Source organism: Bos mutus, chromosome 1 (genome assembly GCF_027580195.1).
Source record: "Bos mutus isolate GX-2022 chromosome 1, NWIPB_WYAK_1.1, whole genome shotgun sequence".
Taxonomy (NCBI): Eukaryota; Metazoa; Chordata; class Mammalia; order Artiodactyla; family Bovidae; genus Bos; species Bos mutus.
The window spans coordinates 145,866,803-145,894,746 of record NC_091617.1 but is presented as its reverse complement, the minus strand read 5'-3'; the positions used below and the strand labels follow the sequence as shown (position 1 = coordinate 145,894,746).

Sequence of the window (27,944 nt, the reverse complement as noted above, 5' to 3'; positions counted from 1 at the left end):
GTAACTAGATGTTTTAAGTTACAGGTCTTTCTCAACTTGGATTTCGTGTGCCCACAGAATATGGGCAGCTGCAGACTGTCTTGTTTTTTAGATGAGAAGACTGAGCCCAGACTGGGCGCACAGCCAGCACATACAGAGGGTGTTTCTCCTCCGTGACGGTTGCCTCCCTTAAGTTCCCGCTCAGTACTATTCAGTGTAATACAGTAAGCGTTTATTAAGCATCAGTGATGCAAAGGACCAGACAACCCCCTAAATATTTCTGAGTCCCTTCGAATTTTTGTTTATTCCTGTATTATATTAAACCCTGGTTGTTTCCATAAAATACAGATAGACAATACAAAAAAAAATCAAAGTGAAAATATTGAAGTAAAATGATTAAAATATTAATCTCTGATAGACTGCTACCCTACTCCAGTACTCTTGCCTGGAAAATCCCATGGACGGAGGAGCCTGGTAGACTGCAGTCCACGGGGTCGCTGGGAGTCGGACACAACTGAGCGACTTCACTTTCACTTTTCACTCTCATGCATTGGAGAAGGAAATGGCAACCCACTCCAGTGTTCTTGCCTGGAGAATCCCAGGGACGGGGGAGCCTGGTGGGCTGCTGTCTATGGGGTTGCACAGAGTCGGACACGACTGAATCGACTTAGCAGCAGCAGCAGATAGACTGCTGTTACGTTTCAGATGGATGATACAGTATATTACCTTTCCTTCCCTCTGATTTCAAAGCACTTAACATGGCCTTAAAGCTCATTAAACTCAGAGCTGAATCAGACCTTGCATGTCAGAACTTTATTCTTATTATTTATTTAATACCATCGGGGAGTTGGTTCTCAGTGGGAATTGATAGCTCTAAAAGGATAAAACCTTTTCTTCAGTTCAGTCAATAGTTCTCTTCCAAAAGTAATCAATGATGAGGTGGGAAAATACTTGGGAGTCACTCATACAAATTTTCCCAAATGAATAAACTAATCTCATAATTTCAGAATGTCTTTGTAAGTGTATATTGGCTTGATCTGGTATGTGCTGCCTTATAGGAACAAAAAAGCTTTTAAGATTTTATTAGTCAAGGAAGAAATGAAGATGAAGTTCACTTATTCTTTCTTACCAAATAAAGTTTAGAATTCTGTGTGTGTGTGTGTGTGTGTGTGTGTGTTTGCTGCTCGATATGGTCTGCAGGATCTCGGTTCCCTGACTGGGAATGGAAGTCAGGTCAAGGCAGCGAAAGTCCTATCCACTAGGCCAACAGGGAACATTCCAGAATGTCTTCACCTTTAAAGTTAGCCCAATTTATTGCAAATTCTTCCTTGCTTTAAAATAGGAATGTTCTTTTTCTTAAAAATGCGAAAAATACTTTATGTTGGCCATTGCCTTTTGAAATATGTTTTATTATTAGTATGCAATTTTTATAGTCATTTTTGATCTTTTAAAATATTTAGGGGAATATATGTTTCTCTTTGTTCATCAAAAAGTAGTTACTTGTTTTCTGGATTTTGTTTTTCTTAATAGAAAGTTGGCCAGAATTTGGCTAAGTTAACTAAAAACACATTCATTAGAACATAAGAGCAACAAATGGATAGCCTCTTTGGCCCTGGCTACCTTTCAATATGCGTGGTTAACTATCAGAGACTTGTTATGAAGTCTAAGAATTTTTCGCTTCAAAATCAAACTTTCAACCATCTCTACAATGGCAGAGGCTAATGACATAGATGTAGTTTTGAGATACGGTGAACCACTGTGATAAAAGCTTTTGAGGTGTGGAGACAGGCTCATATTCATGTATGCTTTGGATCACTTGCTTTTCATGTGAATCCTTTGGGAAATGCTGCCTGAAGTTCAAGCTTAAAAGCAGAAACACTAGTGACTCAGTAAAGTACACAGAGATCCTGGGCTGGGCGGAGGATTTCAGCCTAATTTCTGTACTAGGCCAGTTGCAAAGGCTGTGCTAAAGGGGAGGGATTAATGGCTGTTAATTGGTGCTAACAGGTTCCATCCTCTTCTACCACTGATGCACTCAGTGAGGGAGAAAGGACAAGGACCAAGGGCTCACTGAGGAAATAACTGCGGATTTATGGTTTGGGCTTATTTCACATAGTGCGTTTTTTAATCCATTTTATTGTATTCTTTTTTACCCATGTAGTTTAAACAGGAGTAAACATATGAAACGGAGAAGGCGATGGCACCCACTCCAGAACTCCTGCCTGGGAAATCCCATGGATGGAGGAGCCTGGTGGGCTGCAGTCCATGGGGTCACTAAGAGTCGGACAAGACTGACCAGCTTCACTTTTCCCTTTCATGCATTGGAGAAGGAAATGGCAACCCACTCCAGTGTTCTTGCCTGGAGAATCCCAGGGACGGGGGAGCCTGGTGGGCTGCCATCTATGGGGTCGCACAGAGTCGAACACGACTGAAGCGACTTAGCAGCAGCAAACATATGAAAATAAAAATCACCAAAAATTTGTCATTTAACGATAACACTGTTAACATTTTGCTCATTTAACACTGTTAATATATGCTTTGTGCACATACCATTGAAAATGCTTTCTTTCAAAAATTGTACCATGTCATATATGCCATTTAAAATATATTATTCATTTAACCTCATACATTTTCTCCATGTCAGTAAATATACTGCTAAAACATTAATGGCATTGTCTTCCATCAGTCACCTCTGTACCATCATTTATTTAACAAAACCTTTGGTTTTTGGACGTTTAAGCTGTGTCAGTTTTTTTCACTATAGTAAAAAATGCTGTGATGAGCATCTGTACATATACACAGTTTTGTCCAATTAGCTCTTAAGATGAATTGCTAGAACAGAGTTGTTATGTGAAAGGTAAACAACTCTAAATTTAAAGTTTCTGCTGCAGAGTGAAAACTCCCTGCAGAATATGTATCCATTTTTATACTTGTGGACATATGAAACACTCTTTTTCTCCAAACTTGAAAATACCATTGTTCCTCCAATCTTTGCTAACTTGAAAGAACATACAGATTTCATTTTTAATTGCTGTTCTTAGATTACTAAAGATCAAATAAGCTGAAAATTTTCTTCACATGTTTTTGGCATTTTCTGTTTTTTTAATTGCCTATTTATGTTAAATGAATCTAGCTTTCTTTTTCTTAGTGATTTTAAACCATCCTTTGATACTAAGGAAAGAAACTCTTCATCTGTCATATCTCTTGCAAATATTTTTTTTTCTAAATTTTCCATTTTACTTTTAACTTTGGCTAATGATGATTTTTGAAATGTAGGTTTAAAAACTGTAGTTATACCTTTCATTTATATAATTTTTCAGAATTTATTTTATATAAGACTACAGTTGACTTGCAGTGCTGTGCTAGTTTCAGATGTACAGCGTATGGTTTACCCATTTGTTGTTGATCAGTCACTAAGTGACTCTTGATGACCCCATCGGTAAAGAATCCAACTGCCAGTGTGGAAACACAAGAGACCCAGGTTTGATTCCTGGGTTGGGAAGATCCCCTAGAGTAGGAAATGACAACCACTCAGTATTCTTGCTTGGGAAAGCCTATGGACAGAGGAGCTGGGCAGGCCACAGTCCATGGGGTCATACAGAGCTGGACACGACAAGCTCCTGAGCACACAGCACACAGACTGCAGCACGCCAGGCTCCTTGTTGTCCACGATCTCCCCACGTGTGCTCAGATTCATGTCTACTGGGTCAGTGATGCTATCTAACCATCTCATCCTCTGCCACTCCCTTTTCCTTTGGCCTTCAATCTTTCCCAGCATCAGGGTTTTTCCCAATGAGTTAGCTCTTAACATCAGGTGGCCAAAGTATTAGGGTTTCAGCTTCAACATCAGTCTTTCCAATGAATATTCAGGGTTGATTTCCTTTAGGATGGACTGGTTGGATCTCCTTGCAGTCCAAGGGACTCTCAAGAGTCTTCTCCAGCCACACAGTTCAGAAGCATCAGTTCTTCAGCACTCAGCCTTCTTTATGTTCCTACTCTCACATCCATACGTGACTGCTGGAAAAGCCATAGCTTTGACTATACTAACCTTTGCTAGAAAAGTGATGTCTCTGCTTTGTAATGTGCTGTCTAGGTTGGTTATAATTTTCCTCCGTCTTTTAATTTCATGGCTGCAGTCACCATCCATGGTGATTTTGGAGCCCAAGAAAATAAAATCTGTCACCACTTCCACTTTTTCCCCATCTATTTGCCATGAAGTAATGGGACCAGAGACCATGTTCCTAGGTTTTTGAATGTTGAGTTTCAAGACAGCTTTTTCACTCTCCTCTTTCACTGTCATCAGGAGGCTCTTTAATTCCTCTTCACTTTCTGCCATTAGAGTGGTATCATCTGCATATATGAGGTTGTTGGTATGTCTCCCGGCAATCTTGATTCCAGCTTGTGATTCATCCAGCTGGGCATTTCACATGATGTACTCTGCATATAAGTTAAATAAGCAGGGTGACAATATACAGCTTGTGGTAATCCTTTGAACCAGTCCATTGTTCCATGTAAGGTTCTAACTGTTGCTTCTTGACCTGCTTACAGGTTTCTTAGGAGACAAGTAAGGTGGTCTGGTATTCTCTTTAAGAATTTCCCATAGTTTGTTGTGATACACACAGTCAAAAGGTTTAGTGTAGTCAATGAACCTGAAGTAGATGTTTTTCAGGAACTCCCTTGCTTCCTCCATGATCCAGTGAGTGTTGGCAATTTGATCTCTGGTTTCTCTGCCTTTTTGTATCCAGCTTGAACATCTGGAAGCTCCTGGTTCATGTGCTGCTGCTGCTGCTAAATCGCTTCAGTCGTGTCCCTAGACGGCAGCCCAGGAGGCTGCCCCGCCCCTGGGATTCTCCAGGCAAGAACACTGGAGTGGGTTGCCATTTCCTTCTCTAATGCATGAAAGTGAAAAGTGAAAGTGAAGTTGCTCAGTCGTGTCCGACTCTTAGCAACCGCATGGACTGCAGCCCACCAGGCTCCTCCATCCATGGGATTTTCCAGGCAAGAGTGCTGGAGTGGGGTGCCATTGCCTTCTCCGTCATGTGCTGCTAAAGCCTAGATTTTAGGATTTTGAACATAACCTTGCTAGCATGTGAAATGAGTGCAATTGTACAGTAGTTTGAACATTCTTTGGAAATACTTTTCTTTGAGATTGAAATGAAAACTGCCCTTTTCCAGTCCTGTGGCCACTGTTGAGTTTTCCAAATTTGCTGGCATATCGAGTATAGTACTTCAACAGCATCATCTTTTAGGATTTTAAATAACTCAGCTGGAATTCTAACACATCCACTAGCTTTGTTAGTAGTAATTCTTCCTAAAGCCCATTTGATTTAATTTATCCATAGATACATGTCTATCCATTCTTTTTGAGTCTTTTCTCATATAGGTTATTGCAGAATATTGAGTGTTTATACCTTTCAGCTTTTTAAGTAATTTATTTTTTGGCTTCTAGTTTGAGTGTCATGCTTGAAAGCTCTTACCCATCCTAGCATTGAAAAACGCTTCCCTTTGAAAACATTGAACACTTCCCATTGAAAAACATTTAATGGTTTTAAGTTCTATATTTAACCTTTAAATTCTTATGACATATTTCACATAGACACTGACATGAAAAATAATATGAGAGGCTATATGTGTGGTCAATCAGCTTCTGAGCCTGATTTCATGGATGTTTAGAATAAGTCTACAAATTCTTTGACATTCTTCCTTTCTAAAGGTGTGGGTCTAATTTCATTCCCCTGGAGTACAGGATGAACTTGAGGACCATTTCTAATGGGTCGATGTTGTATAAATGATGGAATGTGTCTTCTGACATTAGGTTGTAAAACGACATTGAGGCTTCGCTCTCTCTCTCTCTCTCTTCCTTTCTCATTTATTTTGCTTGGAGGAAAGTGAGCTGTCTTGCCATGGATTTACTCCGTCAACTCCATGAAGATGTCCACATGATGGGGAGCTTAAGCCCTCGACCAGCAACCAGTGGGGAAAGCAATGAAGGCCTTAAGTCAGCAGGTACAAGGGTAGAAACGGAAGTGACCCTCCAGCCCCATGGAGCCTTCAGATGACCCCAGCCCCAGGGACCCGTTGGTACAACATCATGAGAGTCCCCGAGGAGGACTGAGCTAGACTGCTCCTGGATTTCTGGCTCCCAGAATCTGTATGAGATAAGAGATGTTAGTTGTTGAAGACTGCTAAGTTTGGGAGTAATTTGTTATGTAGCAACAGAATTTTCTTTGTAAGATAAATCTGAGGTTTACATTAGTACTTGTAACAGTGTAGTACCTATAACAGTGCCTGCTGTGTAATAAGCTAAAGGCTTTGCTATTATATAGTAAATACCCATATATGCCACCCAGCTTAAGAAAAAAGTGTAACTGATAGAACTGAGCATCCATTTTTGTTCCTCCTCAAAAGAATATATGTAGCTATTCAAATACCTGGAACTACTCCAGTATAATTTTTTTTTCCCAATGGATAACCAGCTTTCTCAGCACAATTTGATTAAATCATACTTCCTTTTCCCATTGATTTCAAGATGAGTATTTTCTTTAAACTGACGTATAATTGCTTTACAATGTTGTGTTGGTCTCTGCTGTATAACAGCTTTAGTCAGCTGTACCCGCTCCCTCTCCTCCCCATCTCACCCCTGCGTCATCAGAGAGCAGTGAGCTGGGCTCCTGTGTTGTACAGCAAGTCCTCACGAGCCGTCTATTGTACACACTGTCAGCGTCGCTCTCCTAGCTTGTCCACCCGCCCGTCTTCCCCCATGTTCAACACGTCCATTCTATCTGTGTAAAGATCACTATTTTAATGTACTAAATGCTGACAAATATTTCCGTTTGTTTGGAGGATTCTCTTTTGCACCATTGAATCATCTACTCTGCCATCAGTAACGTGCTGTTTCAGTTCTTACGGTTTCATGGCATGTTCTCACGCTGATAGTACAGGTTCCCCTAGACTCCTGGGCAGGCAGTCTCCAAGATGGATTGCTGTGATCTTGCTTCCTAGTATTCATGCCCTTGGTTATGCTCCTCCCCTTGAGTGTGGAATTTATTGGCTCCCCAGTGAATAAAATGTGATAGAGGCAATGGCACTTCACTTCTGCTTACACGAAGACTGTGCCTTCCATCTTGGGTATTTTCTTGTTTACTCACTTGCTCTGAGAGAAGCCAGCTGCCTCATTATGAGCTGCCCTATGGAAATGGCCACATGGCAAGAACCTGAGTGAGGTCTCCTGACAACGACATGTGAGGAACCGAGGTGTTCAGTCCACTACAGCATCACTTTAGTTAAGTCCCTCACTCGTGTCTGACTCTTTGCGACCCCATGGACTGCAGCAAGCCAGGCCTCCCTGTCCATCACCAACTCCTGGAGCTTGCTCAGACTCATGTCCATTGAGTGGATGATGCCATCCAACCATCTCATCCTCTGTCATCCCCTTCTCCTCCTGCCCTCAATCTTTCCCAGCACCAGGGTCTTTTCAAATGAGTTAGTTCTTTGCATCAGGTGGCCAAAGTATTGGAGTTTCAGCTTCAGCATCAGTCCTTCCAATGAACACTCAGGACTGATCTCCTTTAGGATGGACTGGTTGGATCTCCTTGCAGTCCAAGGGACTCTCAAGAGTCTTCTCCAACACCACAGTTCAAAAGCATCAATTTTTTGGCACTCAGCTTTCTTTATAGTCCAACTCTCACATCCATATATGACCACTGGAAAAACCATAGCCTTGACTAGACGGACCTTTGTCAGCAAAGTAATGTCTCTGCTTTTTAATATGCTGTCTAGGTTGGTCGTAGCTTAGGAGAACCAAATCCTACCAACAACCACATACGTAAGCGGGAGGAGGATCCTAGCTGAGTGGAGCCATTGGAGGAAATGACAGTCCCGGCTGAGACCTTGACTGCAACTTTGGGAGAGAACTTGAACCAGAGGCATCCAGCTAGACTACTTTGGATTGCTGATTCACAGGAGCTAAAATAGTAAAGAGTTTGTTGTTTTAAGCTGCTAAACTTTGGGCTAATTTTTTTACACAGCAATAGACAGCTAACACAATTATTCTTTTCATTTTTTTCCCTTCTTTCTCATTTATCCTTTCACAAGAACATCACTATGCTTATTCCAAAAATTTTAGAGGAGTTTGATTGGAACTGTAATATTTCTAAATCATTTGGGGAATCAAGTGATACCTCATGTAATGAGTTTCTTGATAGAAACATATTCCATTAAAATTACATAAGACTTCCTTTACATTACTCAAAAATTTAGAGTTTCCTTGACACACATTTCTTTTCTAAATTTTAAAAATTTATTTATATGTTTATTTGGCTGTGCCAGGTCTTAGTTTCGGCATGCGGAATCTAGTTCCCCAACCAGGGACTGAACACAGGCCCTCTGCAGTGGGAGTGCCGAGTCTCAGCCACTCGACCACCAGGGAAGTCCCCACATACATTACTTATTAACTTCATTATTGTTGTTGTTGTTCAGTTGCCAAGTCATGTCCCACTCTTTGTGGCCACATAGACCACAGCAGGCCAAGCTCCCCTGTCTTTCACTGTCTCCTGGAATCTGCTCAAACTCATGTCCATTAAGTTGGTGATGCCATCCAGCCATCTCATCCTCTGTCAGCCCCTTCTCCTACTGACCTAAATCTTTCCCAGCATCAGAGTCTTTTCCAATGAGTCAGTTCTTCGCATCAGGTGGCCAGTATTAGAGCTTCAGCTTCAGCATCAGTCCTTCCAATGAATATTCAGGGTTGATTTCATTTAGGATGGAATGACTTGATATGCTTGCTGTCCAGGGACTCTCAAGAGTCTTCTCCAATACCACAGTTCAAAAGCATCGATTCTTTTGCACTCAGCCTTCTTTATGGTCCAACTCTCACATCTGTACATGACTGGAAAAACCGTAGCTTTGACTAGACGGATCTTTGTCGACAAAGTGATATCTCTACTTTTTATTATGCTGTCTAGGTTGGTCATAGCTTTTCTTCCAAGGATCAAGCATCTTTTAATTCACTATGCATAGTGAATTTGGAGCCCAAGAAAATAAAATCCACCACTGTTTCCATTGTTTCCCTATCTATTTGCCATGAAGAGATGCATCCCATGATCTTAGTTTTTTTGAATGTTCAGTTTTAAGCCAGCTTTTTCACTCTCCTCTTTCATCCTCACAGGAGGCTCTTTAGTTCTTCTTCACTTTCTGCTATTAGAATAGCATCATATACATATCTGAGACTGTTGATATTTCTCCCAGCAGGCTTGATTCCAGCTTATGAGTCATCCAGCCCAGCATTTTGCATGATGTACTCTGCATGTAAGTTAAATAAATGGGGAACAGTATACAGCCTTGATGTACCCCTTTCCCAATTTTGAACCAGCCCGTTGTTCCATGTCTTGTTGTAACTGTCGCTTCTGGACTTATATGTGGATTTCTCAGGAGACAGGTAAGGTGGTCTGCTGTCCCGTCTCTTGAAGAATTTTCCACGGTGTGTTGCAGTCCACACAGTCAAAGGCTTTAGCATAAAAAGTGAAGCGGAAGTAGATGTTTTTCTGGAATTTTCTTGATTTTTCTATGATCCAGTGGAAGCTGGCAATTTGATCTCTGGTTCCTCTGCCTTTTCTAAATCCAGCTTGAATATCTGGAAGTTCTTGGTTCATGTACTGTTAAAGCCTACCTTGAAGGATTTTGAGCATTACCTAACTAGCATGTGAAAAGAACACAGTTGTATGGTAGTGTGAACATTCTTTGGTATTGCCTTTCTTTGGGATTGGAATGAATACTGACCTTTTCCAGTCCTGTGGCCACTACTAAGTTTTCTAAATTTGCTGACATATTGAGTGCAGCACTTTAACAGCATCATCTTTTAGGATTTGAAATAGATCAGGTGGAATTCCATCACCTCCACTAGCTTTGTCAGTAGTGATGCTTCCTAAGGCCGGCTTGACTTCACACTCCAGGATGCCTGGCTCTAGATGAGTGATCACACCATCATGGTTATCCCGATCATTAAGATCTTTTTTTGTACAGTTCTTCTGTGTTTTCTCACCATCTCTTCTTAATCTCTTCTACTGTTGTTAGATCCTTGGTGTTTATGTCCTTTATTGTGCCCATCTTTTCAATGAAATGTTCTCTTGGTGTCTTCAATTTTGTTGAAGAGATCTCTGGTCTTTCCTATTCTGTTGTTTTCCTCTATTTCTTTGCACTGATCACTGAGGAAGGCTTTCTTATCTCTCCTTCGTATTCTCTGGGGCCTTCCCTGGTGGCTCAACAGTAAAGAATCAGCCTGTAATACAGGAGACATAAAAGACATGGGTTGGATCCCTGAGTTGGGAAGATCCCTTGGAGGACGCCATGGCAACCACTCCAGTATTCTTGCCTGGAAAATCCCATGGGCAGAGGAGCCTGGCAGGCTACAGTACATGGGGTCACCAAGAGTCGGACACGACTAAAGCGATAGAGCATGCACGCACACACTTGCTATTCTCTGGCGCTCTGCATTCAGTTCAGTCAGGTCACTTGCTTTGTCACGTCAGACTCTTTGTGACCCCATGGACTGCAGCACACCAGGCTATCCTGCCCATCACCAACTCCTGGAGTTGGCTCAAACTCATGTCTATTGAGTCAGTGATACCATCCAACCATCTCATCTTCTGTCGTCCCCTTCTCCTACCGCCTTCAACCTTTCCCAACATCAGGGTCTTTTCCAATGAGTCAGTTCTTCATATCAGGTGGCCAAACTGTTAGAGTTTCAGCTTCATCAGTCCTTCCAATGAATATTCAGGACTGATTTCCTTTAGGATTGACTGGTTGGATCTCCTTAGAGTCCAAGGGACTCTTAAGAGTTTTCTCCAATGCCACAGTTCAAAAGTATCAATTCTTCAGTGCTCAGCTTTTGTTATAGTCTAACTCTCACATCCATATGTGACTACTGGAAAAACCATAGCCTTGACTAGACAGACCTTTGTTGGCAAAGTAATATCTCTGCTTTTCAATATGCTATCTAGGTTGGTCACAACTTTTCTTCTAAGGAGTAAGCAACTTTTAATTTCATGGCTGCAGTCATCATCTGCAGTGATTTTGGAGCCCCCCAAAATAAAGTCTGACATTGTTTCCACCGTTTTCCCATCTATTTGCCAAAAAGTGATGGGACCAGATGCCATGATTTTAGTTTTTTCAATGTTGATTTTTAAGCCAGCTTTTTCATTCTTCTTTTTAACTTTCATCAAGAGGCTCTTTAGTTCCTCTTCACTTTCTGCCATAGGGTGGTGTCATCTGCATATCTGAGGTTATTGATATTTCTCCCAGCACCTTTATTCCAGCTTGTGCTTCTTCCAGCCCAGCGTTTCTCATGATGTACTCTGCATATAAGCTAAATAAGCACGGTGACAATATACCACCTCGACATACTTCTTTTCCTATTTGGAACCAGTCTGTTGTTCCATGTCCAGTTCTAGCTGTTGCTTCCTGACCTGCATACAGATTTCTCAAGAAGCAGATCAGGCGGTCTGGTATTTCTATCTCTTGAAGAATTTTCTGGAGTTTGTGGTAATCCAAACAGTCAAAAGCTTTGGCATAATCAATAAAGCAGAAATAGATGTGTTTTCTGGAACTCTCTTGCTTTTTCAATAATTCAACAGATGTTGGCAATTTGATCTCTGGTTCCTCTGCCTTTTCTAAAACCAGCTTGAACATCTGGAAGTTCACGGTTCACGTATTGCTGAAGCCTGGCTTGGAGAATTTTGAGCATTACTTGAGTGTGAGATGAGTGCAGCTGTGCGGTAGTTTGAGCATTCTCTGGCATTGCCTCAGCTGCACATAGCTTTCCCTTTCTCCTTTGCCCTTTCACTTCTCTTCTTTTCTCAACTACTTGTAAGGCCTCCTCAGACAACCATTTTGTCTTGTTGCATTTCTGTTTCTTGGGGATTGTTTTGGTCATTGCCTCCTGTACAATGTTACGAAACCTCCATCCATAGTTGTTCAGGTACTCTGTCTCCCAGATCTAATCCCTTGAATATATTTGTCACCTCCGTTGTGTAATCATAAAAGATTTGATTTTCATACTTGAATGGTTTTGAAAATGAGTTGCTCATGATCCGAGCCACAGTCCGCTCCCAGCCTTGTTTGTGCTGACTGTACAGAGCCATCTTTGGGTGCAAAAAACATAATCGATCTGATTTCGATGTTGACCAGCTGGTGACGTCCATGTGTAGAATCACCTCTTGTGTTGTTGGAAGACAGTGCTTCCTATGACCAGCATGTTCTTGGCAAAACTCTGTTAGCCTTTGCCCTGCTTTGTTTTGTACTCCAAGGCCAAGCTTGCCCATTACTCCAGGTATCTCTCGACTTCCTACTTTTGCATTCCAGTCCCTATGATGAAAAGGACATCTTTTTTGATGTTAGCTCTAGAAGGTCTTGTAGGTCTTTATAGAACTGTTGGACTTCAGTTTCTGTGACATTTGTATTTGGGGCATAGACTTGGATTGCCATGATGTTGAATGGTTTGCCTTGGAAACGAACTGAGATTATTCCTTCATTTTTGAGACTGCATAAAAATACTTCATTTCAGACTCTTGTTGACTATGACAGCTACCCTATTTCTTCCAAGGGATTCTTGCCCACGATAGCAGGTATAATGATTATCTGAATTAAATTCACCCATTCTGGCCCATTTTAGGTCACTGATTCCTAAAATTTCAACGTTCACTCTTGCCTTCTCCTGCTTAACTATGTTCAGTTGACCTCGATTCATGGATCTAACATTTCAGGTTCCCATGGAATGTTGTTTTCTACAACATGGGACGTTACTTTCACCACCAGATGCATTGGATTAAATGTTCATTGCTAGCTATTCTATACTTTTCATTGGTGTTACAAAAGAGAATAGTTTATACCTGATTATTATTTTATATAGGAAATGAATATTTTTGTACCTTTATCCAGAAATCTACCCCTTAATTGAATTATATTACTAGTTTTCATTTTGCCTCTTGTATTTTTTATGTATATGGTCATCCACAAGTATTATTAAAATAATCTTAAAGATATGGAGAAGCCAAAATAATTGTGTGTGTCTGTGTGTGTGTCTGTATGTGCGTGTGTCTGTGTGTGTCTCTGTCTGTGTGCGTGTGTCTGTGTGTGTGTCTGTGTGTGTGTTTGTGTGTGTCTGTGTGAGTGTGTGTCTGTGTGTGTCTGTGTGCGTGTGTGTGTATGTGTGTGTCTGTGTGTCTGTCTATGTGCATGTGTGTGTGTGTCTGTGTGTGTCTGTGTGTGTGTGTGTGTGTCTGTGTATATTCTGTTTGTGTGTGTGTGTGTCTCTGTGTCTGTGTGTGTCTGTGTGTGTGTGTCTGTGTGTATTTCTGTTTGTGTGTGTGTGTGTGTGTCTGTATGTCTTTGTGTGTGTCTGTGTGTGTCTTTGTGTGTGTTTGTGTGTGTCTGTGTGTGTGTCTGTGTGTGTGTGTGTGTGTGTCTGTGTGTCTTTGTGTGTGTCTGTGTGTGTCTGTGTGTGTGTCTATGTGTGTCTGTGTGTGTGTGTCTGTGTGTATTTCTGTTTGTGTGTGTGTGTGTGTCTGTATGTGTTTGTGTGTGTCTGTGTGTGTGTGTATGTGTGTCTGTGTGTGTCTTTGTGTGTGTGTGTGTGTCTGTGTGTGTGTCTGTGTGTGTGTGTGTGTGTGTATTTCTGTGTGTGTGTGTCTGTGTGTGTGTGTGTGTGTACCATGTGCTGAGGGAGAGTCAAGCACTTGGAAAGAGATGAAAAGTAAGTAGCTGTGTTTTGTTCATTTCTTCTTCTGTGTCATCTAGTGTAGCTATCAGGATATAGAAACTGCTGTGTATATGGCAACTGAGTGAATGATGGAATGATCTGCACCCCTCCTCGCTTGTTTCGCTCAGTCCCACCTTCTTGTCTGCCTGGGAGCCAGTTCTCCGTGGAGCCCACTCGTGCCCTGACCTGAGCCCATGTGGGTATGATGTCTGCAATGTCCTCAGCTCTCCGCTAACATGGTCTGAATGTAATCTTACTAAGTAAGTGTATCACTTACCTCAAAGACCTAATGGACTGCCTGGTTTGTGGGGCGACAATATAAACACACAAGGAATCATTAGAGAATAGATCAGTGCCAGATCATGAGGTTGTTCCCTGGACTCTCATGGTGCTGGTAAAACCTAGTCAGAGGCACCTCCCATTTGAGGAGCACTTTCAAAGAATTCTACCACCAAACGCAGGTGGCTCGGTGGTAAAAAATCCGCCTGTCAGTGCAGGAGATGTGGTTCAGTCCCTGGGCTGGGAAGACCCCCTGGAGGAGGAAATGGCAACCTACTCCAGTCTTCTTGCCTGGAGAATTCTACGGACAGGGGAGCCCGGTGGGCCACAGTCCATGGAGTTGCAGAGTCAGACGCAGCATGCACAGTTGCAAATACAGGAGATTCACAGGTACGTGAAGAAGATGCTGGGCCTACACTGAACTGGGCTGGGTGTGTAAAAAGGTGGTGTTTGAGAGGCTGTCAGGATCCTGTGTGAAGGAGTGTACTGGGTACCCAAGGCACCAAATCTGAAAACTGGATAGAAAAAAAACTCAAGAACGAGTGGAGATAGATGTCTTAGATGCAAACTGGTGGTAACATAGGAACCCAGCATTTATCTGGTGCTTGTGCATGCCCAGGGATGGACGTGGGGGCGGAGACTCTGAAGGAGGCTTGGAGGACGGGCCTGCACTGACCGGCAAGGAGAGTGGTACTCAGAGGAGAGAGGCGGGTCATGGGCTCTGCAGGAGCGAGAGTGCTCACAGACGGGGCTTTCAGTTTAGGAGTGACACGGTCTGCCTTACTTTGTTTTCAATTCTTATTTTTAATTTTTATTGAAGTATAGTTTGTTTGCAGTATTTCAGGTGTCCAGCAAAGTGATTCAGTTATACATGTGTGTGTCTGAATGTGTACATATTCTTTTTCATATTCTTTTCCATTATAGGTTATTATAAGGTACTGAGTATAGTTCCCTGTCAGATCTCTCCACCATGACCCGCCCGTCTTGGGTTGCCCCACGGGCATGGCGTAGTTTCATTGAGTTAGACAAGGCTATGGTCCTAGTGTGATTAGATTGACTAGTTTCCTGTGAGTATGGTTTCAGTGTGTCTGCCTTCTGATTCCCTCTTGCAACACTTACCGTCTTACTTGGGCGTGGGGTATCTCTTCATGGCTGCTTCAGCAAAGTGCAGCTGCTGCTCCTTACCTTGGACCAGGGGTATCTCCTTACTGCCGCCCTTCCTGACTTTCAACGTGGGATAGCTCCTCTAGGCCCTCCTGCACTCGCGCAGCCACAGGGAATGGCAAACCACTTCAGTATTCTTGCCTTGAGAACACCATGAACAGGATGAAAAGGCAAAATGATAGGATACTGAAAGAGGAACTCCCCAGGTCAGTAGGTGCCCAATATGCTACTGGAGATCAGTGGAGAAATAACTCCAGAAAGAATGAAGGGATGGCGCCAAAGCAAAAACAATACCCAGCTGTGGATGCGACTGGTGATAGAAGCAAGGTCCAATGCTGTAAAGAGCAATATTGCATAGGAACCTGGAATGTCAGGTCCATGAATCAAGGCAAATTGGAAGTGGTCAAACAAGGGATGGCAAGAGTGAATGTCAATGTTCTAGGAATCAGCAAACTCAAATGGACTGGAATGGGTGAATTTAACTCAGATGACCATTAGATCTACTACTTCGGGCAGGAATCCCTCAGAAGAAATGGAGTAGCCATCATGGTCAACAAAAGAGTCCGAAATGCAATACTTGGATGCAATCTCAAAAACAACAGAATGATCTCTGTTCATTTCCAGGGCAAACCATTCAATATCACAGTAATCCAAGTCTATGCCCTGACCAATAACGCTGAATAAGCTGAAGTTGAATGGTTCTATGAGACCCACAAGACCTTTTAGAACTAACACCCAAAAAAGATGTCCTTTTCATTATAGGGGACTGGAATGCAAAAGTAGGAAGTCAAGAAACACCGGGAGTAACAGGCAAATTTGGCCTTGGAATACAGAATGAAGCAGGGCAAAGACTAATCGAGTTTGGCCAAGAAAACGCACTGGTCATAGCAGACACCCTCTTCCAACAACACAAGAGAAGATTCTACACATGGACATCACCAGATCGTCAACATCAAAATCAGATTGATTATATTCTTTGCAGCCAAAGATGAAGAAGCTCTATACAGTCAACAAAAACAAGACCAGGAGCTGACTGTGGCTCAAATCATGAACTCCTATTGCCAAATTCAGACTTAAATTGAAAAAAATGGGGAAACCACTAGACCATTCAGTTATGACCTAAATCAAATCCCTTATGATTATACAGTGGAAGTGAGAAGTAGATTTAAGGGCCTAGATCTGATAGATAGAGTGCCTGAGGAACTATGGACTGAGGTTCGTGACATTGTACAGGAGACAGGGATCAACACCATCCCCATGGAAAAGAAATGCAAAAAAGCAAAATGGCTGTCTGGGGAGGTCTTACAAATAGCTGTGAAAAGAAGAGAAGCAAAAAGCAAAGGAGAAAAGGAAAGATATGAGCATCTGAATGCAGAGTTCCAAAGAATAGCAAGAAGAGATAAGAAAGCCTTCCTCAGCGATCAATGCAAAGAAATAGAGGGAAACAACAGAATGGAAAAGACTAGGGATCTCTTCAAGAAAATTAGAGATACCAAGGGAACATTTCATGCAAAGATGGGCTTGATAAAGGACAGAAATGGTATGGACTTAACAGAAGCAGAAGATATTAAGAAAAGGTGGCAAGAATACACAGAAGAACTGTACAAAAACGATCTTCATGACCCAGATAATCACGATGATGTGATCACTGACCTAGAGCCAGACATCCTGGAATGTGAAGTCACGTGGGCCTTAGAAAGCATCACTACAAACAAAGCTACTGGAGGTGATGGAATTCCAGTGGAGCTATTTCAAATCCTGAAAGATGATGCTGTGAAAGTGCTGCACTCAATATGCCAGCAAATTTGGAAAACTCAGCAGTGGCCACAGGACTGGAAAAGGTTGGTTTTCATTCCAATCCCAAAGAAAGACAATGCCAAAGAATGCTCAAACTACCGCACAATTGCACTCATCTCACATGCTAGTAAAGTAATGCTCAAAATTCTCCAAGCCAGGCTTCAGCAATACGTGAACTGTGAACCTCCAGATGTTCAAGCTGGTTTTCGAAAAGGCAGAGGAAACAGAGATCAAATTGCCAACATCCGCTGGATCATGGAAAAAGCAAGAGAGTTCCAGAAAAATATCTATTTCTACTTTATTGACTATGGCAAAGCCTTTGACTGTGTGGATCACAATAAACTGTGGAAAATTCTGAAAGAGATGGGAATACCAGTCCTTTTGAGAAATCTGTATGCAGGTCAGGAAGCAACATTTAGAACTGGACATGGAACAACAGACTGGTTCCAAATAGTAAAAGGAGTTCGTCAAGGCTGTATATTGTCACCCTGCTTATTTAGCTTATATGAAGAGTACATCATGCGAAATGCTGGGCTGGAAGAAGCAGAAGCTGTAATCAAGATTGACACCACCAATAACCTCAGAAAGTGAAGAGGGCAGAAAAAGAGGAACTAAAAAGCCTCTTGATGAAAGTGAAAGATGAGAGTGAAAATGTTGGCTTAAAGCTCGACATTCAGAAAATGAAGATCATGGCATCTGGTCCTGTCACTTCATGGGAAATAGATGGAGAAACAGTGGAAATCATGTCAGACTTTATTTTTATTTTTTTTGGGCCCCCAAATCACTGCAGATGGTGACTGCAGCCATGAAATTAAAAGACACTTACTCCTTGGAAGGAAAGTTATGACCAACCTAGATAGCATATTCAAAAGCAGAGACATTACTTTGCCAACAAAGGCCAGTCTAGTCAAGGCTATGGTTTTTCCAGTGGTCATGTATGGATGTGAGAGTTGCATTGTGAAGAAGGCTGAGCACTGAAGAATTGATGCTTTTGAACTGTAATGTTGGAGAAGACTCTTGAGAGTCCCTTGGATTGCAAGGAGATCCAACCAGTCCATTATGAAGATCAGCCCTGGGATTTCTTTGGAAGGACTGATGCTAAAGCTGAAACTCCAGTACTTTGGCCACCTCATGTGAAGAGTTGACTCACTGGAAAAGACTCTGATGCTGGGAGGGATTGGGGGCAGGAGGAGAAGGGGACGACAGAGGATAAGATTGTGGATGCCATCACTGACTTGATGGACGTGAGTCTGAGTGAACTCCAGGAGTTGGTGATGGACAGGGAGGCCTGGCGTGCTGTGATTCATGGGGTCGCAAAGAGTTGGACAGGAGTCAAAGACTGAACTGAACTGAACTGATAGTTCCTTGTGCTATATAGTATGTCCTTCTTATTTATCTGTTTTATATATAGTTGTGTGTATATGTTTATCCCAAACTTCTAATTTATCCATTCCCACCTTTCCCCTTTGGTAGCCATAAGTCTGTTTTCTGTCTGTGAGTCTGTTTCTGCTTGGAAAAGAAGTTCATTTGTATCAGTTTTTTTAGACTCCACATATAAGCAACATCATGTACTATTTGTCTTTCTCTTTCTGGTTTATTTCACTTAACATGACAAACTCTAGGTTCATCCATGTTGCTATCAATGGCATGATTTCATTCTTATTTATGGCTGAGTAATATTCCATTGGAAGAAGGCAATGGCAACCCACTGCAGTACTCTTGCCTGGAAAATCCCATGGACGGAGGAGCCTGGTGGGCTGCAGTCCATGGGGTCACTAAGAGTTGGACACGACTGAGCAACTTCAGTTTACTTTTCACTTTCATGCACTGGAGAAGGAAATGGCAACCCACTCCAGTGTTCTTGCCTGGAGAATCCCAGGGATGGGGGAGCCTGGTGGGCTGCCGTCTACGGGGTCACACAGAGTCGGACACGACTGAAGTGACTTAGCAGCAGTAGCAATATTCCATTGTGTGTGTGTGTGTGTGTGTGTGTGTGTGTGTGTGTGTGTGTGTGTGTGTGTGTGTGTGTACCACAGCTTCTTTATCCATTCATCTATTGATGGGCATTTTGGTTGCCTCCAGGACTTACATTTTTACAAGGTCTTTCTGTCCACAGTATAGAAACTGGGACTAGGGAAGAGGAATGGGACTGGAGAGTGGTGGTAGAATACTGCAGCGAGCTGGAGAGAGGGGCCCTGGTCTCGAGCAGGTTGTTGCTCAAGATGAGTGTGTTGTCCACTGGCCACTGAGTCCTAACTGGAGGTACACTGTTAAGAAACATCTTTCTATCAGGACTTTGAGGCCTCTTATCTTCACTCAGCTAGACTTCTTTGTCATTCTGGTGAGGTTTGAAGAATGCAGGCTGGAGGGGGAAACCCCTGTAATTTAATCTGGTTGAATGTGCCATTTGAGTGGAAGGTTTTGGGATGTATTAAAGGTAGTTCTAGTATTGGGAAGGGTAGTTTATGGCTCTGTGAATAGATTTATCAATGCTAACGAGTATTTTTCTTAACTCTTAAGGTATATTTTATCTATAGTATTATAACATACATTTATTGTAATAAAAATGACTATTTCTGATATTTCCAAGATAACCCCATGGAGAAACTTAAGGTGAACTTTATATAATTTCATTTTACATGTTTAAGCAACTGCTCAGCCGTGTCCAACTCTTTGGGATCCCTACCAGTCTCCTCTGTTCATGGGATTTTCCAGGCAAGGGTACGGGAGTGGTTGCCATTTCCTTCTCCAGGGGATCTTCCCAACCAAGCAACAGTATAAGAAAATGTCTTAAATAAATGCATAACCATGCTTAGAAATTTAGAAGTTTTATGACCTGTTTTTTTAATATTTTTCATTTTAATTTTTTTCCTTTTAATTCTAATATATTCTGTAAAAAACTATTACTGCTTTCCTGCCTGTAGTTTAGCCTATTATAAATCTGGTGAAATTAATGCAAAGTTAATGGCTATATTTTAGAGTAACCTCTTGAAATGTAATAGGTTTATTGGAACAAAACTATTTTTTGCCAAAATTATGTGAAACTAATGAAAAATTAATTGCTTTATAAAATGCTGGCTTTTATCTAAAACTAATAATTCCTGTACATATCTTAATCCTCCTGCAAACAGCTGGCAGGAAATAAAATCTAAGTTTACCGGTTCAAATTCCCTAAGATCCTCAGAGTCATTTTTATTTTTGCATGATCCAACCTTTAACTTTTGCACAACTTTAAGCTTACAAAAACAGATTTCTAATTAAATTCAGCCATATCATTGCCCTAAAGGGGATTTAGGAACATCAAGTCTAACTTAGACTCGGGACCTATGAGTGAACATTTTCCCTTTCTTTACAGTTCACACTGGCATTTTCTATATGCCTCCCTCTAATACAATATGATGATTTTTGTACTTAAAATTGATGCCTGGGACTATGCCTTTTTTCTATTGTTTATCGTGTTTCAATGAATAAATAAATCATGCAACAGAATAAATTACTTAATCCTGTGTTTTATTTAGAAACATATTAAGGGATAGATATATGAGGAAAATCACGGTATTGCCTCTGAATTGCTCACACTTTTATAACTTTTGCGTTGTATTTGAACACCATCAAGGTGTCCTACGTATAACAATTGTACGCAAGAGCCGCATTTAAAGATTTTTTAACTTTTTGCTAATTTTTGATTATGGTATGTTCAAATATAACCCCCCAAACTATCGGTTGTCATCAGCATTTGCCATGATTCTACTGTTTAAATAATAATTCATTCTAGTTATAACTATTTAGCAATTAAATTATTAATCCTCAGCTACTTTTAAAAATGAGACCACATGTGATTATTTTATCCCCTGCTTTATGCTTAGCAGTCCTTCCTGTCTTCGTTTAGCAGAAGCAGCTTTCTTAACACTCTGAAAGAGAAAAACAAAACATTACTCAACTTAATTTGTTTATTAAGCTCTTTTAGCACGAAAGGGAAATAGTCCAAATTTCAAAACCGGTTTGGAGAATGTGATACGTGTGTTATCGAGAAGGCTTCTCTTCAACAGACTTCTCCCCTCAAAAATGCTTTTTTCACACAGAGAATGGACCCTTGTTTCTTAGGTTAATTGCTGGAATATGATGAGGTTTGGTTGCATTTTTAGTAATTTCCAGATTCTATTCCAGGACATTTGGGATAGAGCCCAAGAGCTTAGCATGTTTTCCTTTTTTCATGGTAAAATTGTGCAAATATGCATTAGAGTGTGAAAACAAACAGTCTAATACGTTTTTGCAAAGCTCTTTATGTTTACTGTTTATTGCAGATACCAGATCCTAATTAAAATGCACCAACAAAAGCCAAGACACAAAGAACAGAGATATAACGAAACTTCATCTTTACAAAATATTTGTGATTAGTCCTGGGGGATGGATGTCCTCACAGTCCTGCAGTGGAATTCTAAAAGGTTTCCCCAACAAACCTGGAGGGCAAGAAGATCCAGTATGTCTGCTGATTCAAGAAATACAAACTATTCTTTGGTTATTCAGGGGTGCTACATACTTCTTAGAGAGGTTCTATTCATTCTTTGATTCAAGATCTTGAGTTTTTTTCCAATTATATATTTGAAATGAATAGCAACTAACTTTAAAGAAGTAACCAAAAGAAGAGACATTAAAAGCATATTTTGGGGGGAAAGATGGATCAAATCTGTGTTTTTCAGTTGGAAGTTTCTGCATGAATGTGGGAGAAATCATTTTTTGTTATTTGTGTATTTAGGAGAATTAAAAGGGTGAATGGAAATATGAAGGCCAGTATCAACTAAGGGCAAGGCTAGGGATTTGGGGCCCAACCACCCAAATTTGAGCGGGATTCCACTTTCTCACTTTGTGCTCTTAGGTCAAAGGTTTAATTTCTTGGAGTCTCAGTTTCTTTAGCATGGGGATAATAATAGTGATTATGTAGAGCTGTGAGAATCAAAGAGACAAGCTAGCAAACACACCCATCTTGTTAGAGGCAAATACTTTCATTTCTGCAAAAGGAGGTGCATACCACAACCCATGCCTCAAGGTTGGAGAAAAGAGGTGAGGAGAATGCAGTGGATAAGAAATTTGAAAAACCACTTACCCTGATCTGTTTTGTTTGCATTCAAAATTTTCTCTTGAACAGCTTCCTTCCCTGTCTTTCCTTCCTTCCTCCCTCTGTCCCTCCTTTGTAGATTGCAAAGTGTACGAAGCATTTTCACAGATTGAGAAATCTTGTGAAAATCTTTAATGTCCTACTGCTGGTGCTGCTAAGTCGCTTCAGTCGTGTTTGACTCTGTGCGACCCCATAGAAGGCAGCCTACCAGGCTCCCCTGTCCCTGGGATTCTCCAAGCAAGAACACTGGAGTGAGTTGCCATTTCCTTCTCCAATGCATGAAAGTGAAGGGTGATAGTGAAGTCGCTCAGTCATGTCCGACTCTTAGCGACCCCATGGACTGCAGCCTACCAGGCTCCTCCGTCCATGGGATTTTCTAGGCAAGAGTACTGGAGTGGGGTGCCATTGCCTTCTATGTGGGTTCAGCTAAAGAAAGGTCCCTGGTGCCCTTAGAACAATCGAAGGGAAAACAGCTTGTGGAGTGAATGGGGGATGAGGAAATCATGAAGTTGGACATATTAAGAAGTGCGGGAATAAATAGAAAGAAGATGATTTCAGAGTGAGGTGGAGGCTGGGTGGGGGGAGGGTTGTTTGTAGACGAGAGAGGTCAACAAGTTCTGAAAAATGACAGGAAGGAGGTCAGGGGATGGGAGGAGGTTGAAGAACCTTGAGGTAGGTGTATTGGTAGTGGGGGTATCTGAGGAAGCAAGAGGGGGGAACCCCTGCATAGATGGAGGCTCTGGGGCAGACTTGGAAAATTCAGGCAACTCCCCTGTTGCAGCAGGAGGTCGAGGATGTGCCGGGTGCAGACGCCAGTGGGTTTGTCGGTTGGGCAGTGGGAAGTTGTGAGGTTCCTGTTTTCTGGCTTCTATTTTCTCTGTGAGGGAGTGGGCAAGGCCATCTGCCGGGTGTGATCAAGGAAATGTGGAGGTTAAGGATCTGAAGAAAGGGAAGACTGAAACGGTCATCGAGAACAGAAGAAAACAGAGAGTTACAGCCTGGTTACTGCTGGAGTCCAGAGGAGAGGGCTGATGGGGTCTTCCCCGTGCTGGGTGGGCGGAGGGGTGAGCCCACTCTCACAAGGCTGCCCGGCAGACACGCATGGGTGTCTACGACACTGATGCAGGAGACGAAGCAGGGGGCGGTTGTCAGAAGCAGATGTCCACTAGGGATCTACAGACAAGCGAGCACAGCCAGGTGAAGAGATGCTGGGGGCGTGCATCAGCAGAGAGGCAGAGGTGAAAGCCAGAGGCTGGGCAAACCTGGCTCCCCTGGGGAGCTGAGGATGTTCATGGGTGGAGCAGTGTGTGAGAGTGTGGGGGATGCCGTACAAGTGAGCGGTTTGCAAGAGGCTTTGGATGAAGAGGGCTGATGGGGGTCCATCATCTTCTGAGGTGCTGGCTCACAGATGCGGTGCCTGGACCGGCCCAGACCAGCAGCACCAGCACCACCTGGGACCTTGTCAGAGATGCAAGTTCCTGGACTCCGCCCCAGACCTAACACGTCAGAGGTTCTGAGAGTAGGGCCCAGTGAGCTGCGCTTTACCGTGTCTGCCAAGTCATGTCACATGCATGCTAAACTTGGGAACTTGTTTTAAGTGATGAGGAGGTTGATTCAAGTGTCTTTTTAGCTGGAGAAGGACATGAGCAGAGGCAGGTTTGTGAAGATCTCTGGCCACAGTGTGGAAAATGTAGGGTCCTGTTTGTGAATCCCAGCCAGGGACCTCAAGGGGACCAGCTCTTCATCTGGGTTACTGACCCTGGGCAGGAGTTCCAGCCCAGGTCTCCGCGGTGACCAGGACCACCTGCCCCCTTGAAAGCTCCCCGGCGAGCTTACGGCTCCAGCGGCTCTCTGCTGCCCCCCTCTGGTCACAGGTCACATGCATGGTCCCCAGGCCTTAACCAACCCAGTTTGAGCATCTCCCTGTCTTCTGCACCCCCATCTTTGCCAGATGGATGGGCTTGGCTCGTGTCAACGCAGTGCATGAATTAGATGCTGTCAATTGAATGGATGGTTCTGGAGAGCCCAGGAAACAGTTACCTGAGATATCTCTGGGATAAAGTTTGCTGAATTTGAAATAAAGCTGTATTTCATATCCCCCTGTGTTTCTGGGAAACACATTTGTGTGTTTTCTTAATATATCATGCTGATATCTGTCCAGAAAAGCTCTTTCAGAAGGCAAGATCAGACTTATTTCTGGGGTAAAAAAAAATCTATTTGAAGGTATTTCCCCAAGACCAATGTGAGGACAAGAACATTAGAGGACTTGCTATGGGATAGGATGATTCCATCCAACTCCACCAGCCAAGCCTCCTTGTTTTTTTTTTTTTTAAAGCATATTTACTTATTGGCCAAGTGGCAGCTTATTTTCCTGGTCAGGGGTTGAATCTGCACCCCCTGCATTGGAAGCGTGGAGTCTTAAGCACCAGACCCCCAGGAAAGTCCTTCTACTTCTCCTTACAGTTAAATTTCCTTGGTGAGTTGGCCAGTCTGCACTTCGTTTCATTTGGAGCCATAGAGAAAGACGATTTTCCAATGGCACAGAGTGCACTGGCACAGCTGCTGAAAGATGATAAAATCATTTCAGAGGGAACGATGTAGGCTACCTCCCATCCAGTGATAACCACTCAAAACAAATACGCACGCGCGCGTGTGTGTGTTTGTGCTTAGTCAATCATTGTGTCTGACTCTTTTCGACCCCATGGACTGTAGCCCGCCAGGTTCCTCTCTCTATGGTATTTCCCCAGGCAAGAACACTGGAGTGGGCTGCCCGTTCCTCCTCCTGGGAATCTTCCTGACTTACGATATTTCCTAAACATGCATGAGGCCACCCTCCCAGTTGTGATGTCCACAAGATGAAGTTGCATGGCATTTGGACTCAGCCAGATGGATGTTGGAATCTTGGTCTCACCAGTCACCAAAAGTAATTTACCTTTGGCAAGTTACTTAACCATTCTGGGTCTCCATTTTCTCTATTGTAAAATGGGTTGTCATGAGGATTAGAAAGAACAACATAATCTAGGGTATTTAGTGAAAGTGAAGTCGATCAGTCGTGTCCGACCCTTTGTGACCCCGTGGACTGTAGCCTACAATGCTTCTCCATCCATGGGATTTTCCAGGCAAGAGTACTGGAGTCGGTTGCCATTTCCTTCTCCAGAGGATCTTCCCAAACCAGGGATCGAACCTGGGTCTCCTGCATTGCAGGCTGTGCTGTACCATCTGAGCCACCAGGGAAGTCAGGGTATTTAGTGGGTGACACTAATGATTAGTTTTTGTCATCTGTTTGTTTCACTGCAATATACATGAAGTTAAGAAACACTGCCTGACCAATGGATAAGGAAGCTGTGCTCCATATACACAATGGAATACTACTCAGCTATTAAAAGGAACACATTTGAATCAGCTCTAATGAGGTGGATGAAACTGGAGCCCATTATACAGCGTGAAAGTGAAAGTGAAGTCACTCAGTCATGTCCAACTCTTTGCAACCCCGTGGACTGTAGCCCACCGACTCCTCCGTCCATGGGATTCTCCAGGCAAGAATACTGGAGTGGGTTGCCATTTCCTTCTCCAACACAGAGTGAAGCAGCAAGTCAGAAAGAAAAACACCAATACAGGAAATTAATACATATATATGAAATTTAGAAAGATGGCAATGATGACCTTATATGTGAGACAGCAAAAGAGACACAGATATAAAGAACAGACTTTTGGACTCTGTGGGAGAAGATGAGGGTGGGATGATTTGAGAGAATAGCATTGAAACATGTATATTACCAGATGTGAAATAGATAACCAGTCCAATTTGATGCATGAAGCAGGGCACCCAAAGCTGGTGCTCTGGGACAACCCAGAGGGATGGGATGAGGAGGGAGATGGTGGGGGCTGTTTAGGATGGGGGACACATGGGCACTGTGGCTGATTCATGTCGATAGATGGCAAAAACCACCACAATACTGTAAAGTCATTAACCTACAATTAAAAATTTTAAAAAAAGAAACAACATCTGAGAACTCTAGGAATTTAATGATTATGAATGTCAATTGCAGTACATACTTTGGGTTAACGATAAATCACTGAAAACAGGATTGTAAACAACAGAATCCCAGGAAGGCTGATAGAACAGCGCTAGAACATACGTGACTGTGGTCAAGGTTGATGGTAGAGTCCAGTCTCTGCAAACTTGATTCACATCCCAGCTTGTCTCTTACCTTCAGTTGGTATGCAGATATCGATAGTTTATTATTTTTCCACTGAGATTACACACTAACAAAAGTCTGTGATAAGTATCATGCCAGAAGTTCAGTGAGGAAAGGGTAGTTCAAGAACCTGGAGGGGGAAGAGGCCATTTGGATCCAGAATGCTCCAAACTATGCTAAAACATGGGTTCCTTGACCGACTATGTCCGGGACAGTCTACTATAAGTTTTAAAGCTTCAGGAAGGAGGGAGGACTTGAGCTGAGACGTGGAATCTGGGGGAGGGGATTCCGCTAGCTGGAGAGAAGGGTGAGGATAAGGGAGGGAAAACAGCAGGCAAGGGCTTCCGTGGTGGCTCAGTGGCAAAGAATGCGCCTGCCAACGCAGGAGACCTGGGTTCCGTCCTGTGGTCGGGAAGGGGCCCTGGAGAAGGAAGTGGCAGCCCACTCCAGGATTCTTGCCTGGGAAGTCCCATGGGCAGAGGAGCCTGGCACTCTTGGCCTGGGGTTGCAAGCAGTCGGACATAACTTAGTGACAGCGTGCAAAGCCACGGAAATGGAGATCAGAGGGCCCCGGACACAGGGACAAGGAGTACGCCTCTTTGGTCAGAGGAGAGTTGGAAGAAAAGCATTGTTGAAGCAGCACACTGGGTTATACTTCGAACATCTTTAGGGAGAGCAGAGAAACTGGGGAACCATTTTTGAACAGGAAAATCAGAAAACACAGTGTGATGTCTTGGAAAGAGCAGTCAGCTGTCTGGGTCCCAGTTGGGACAGTAGAAAGAAGGTAGATAGGCTTGTTAGGAGGCTTTGGCACCATTTACATGGGGATGGGAGGATGGAGAGACAGTGGCCCCAGAGAACCTCCAAGTCTAACGAGGGCCTGGGGAAGGGATGATTGAGGAAGGGATAGCAGACAAGGTGAGCTGCTCCCAAGACGGTCTCCCAGGGGCTCCAGGTCCTGGAGACCCCATCTTTGTGTAACCTCCTCCCCTCGAGTGAGGACCTCTAACCCATAGAAAGCGGCACATGTGAGGGGATGTTACTTCTGAGATTAGGCTACAGAGAGACCGGGGCTTCTGCCTTGCTTGCCCTCTTTCACCCACTGATAGAAGACCATGGCCATCTCGTGAGCCAGACCATAGACGGAGGCGGCGAAGACCTAGGGGCAGCCTCCTGCCAACAGCCAGCAAGGAGCTGAGCCCTCCGTTCAACAGCCCTTGAATAACTGAATTCTGCTGACAACCTTGTGAGTACACGTGGAAGCGGATCCTTCCCCACTTGAGGAATTGGAACCTGGAGGAGACCATGGTCCTGCCTGACACCCCGTGATTATAGCCTTGTGCTCTGTAGCATATTATCCCAAAGAAAATAACGTTCATGTATTATTTCACAGTTTTTGTGGGTCAGGCATCTCAGTCCTCTCTGCTTGGGGTCTCTCATAAGGTAGCAGTTGTTTCAAGGCTTGACTGGCGAGGATCTGCTTTCTTGCTCACTCACGTGGTTGTTGGCTGAATTCAGTTCCTCCTGGGTTATTGGGCTGAGGCCTTGGCTCTTTGCCACATGGGTTTCTTGGAGGGCATCACTGACTCGATGCACATGAGTCTGAGTGAACTCTGGGAGTTGGTGATGGACAGGGAGGCCTGGCGTGCTGCGGTTC

General features: G+C 43.0%; 1 pseudogene; it reads right to left on the bottom strand.

The window, feature by feature from the left end:
* Positions 1-23,973, bottom strand: part of LOC138986057 (myocardin-related transcription factor A-like) — a 60,252-nt pseudogene extending 36,279 nt beyond the window's left edge.
* Positions 23,974-27,944: the final 3,971 nt, after the last annotated feature.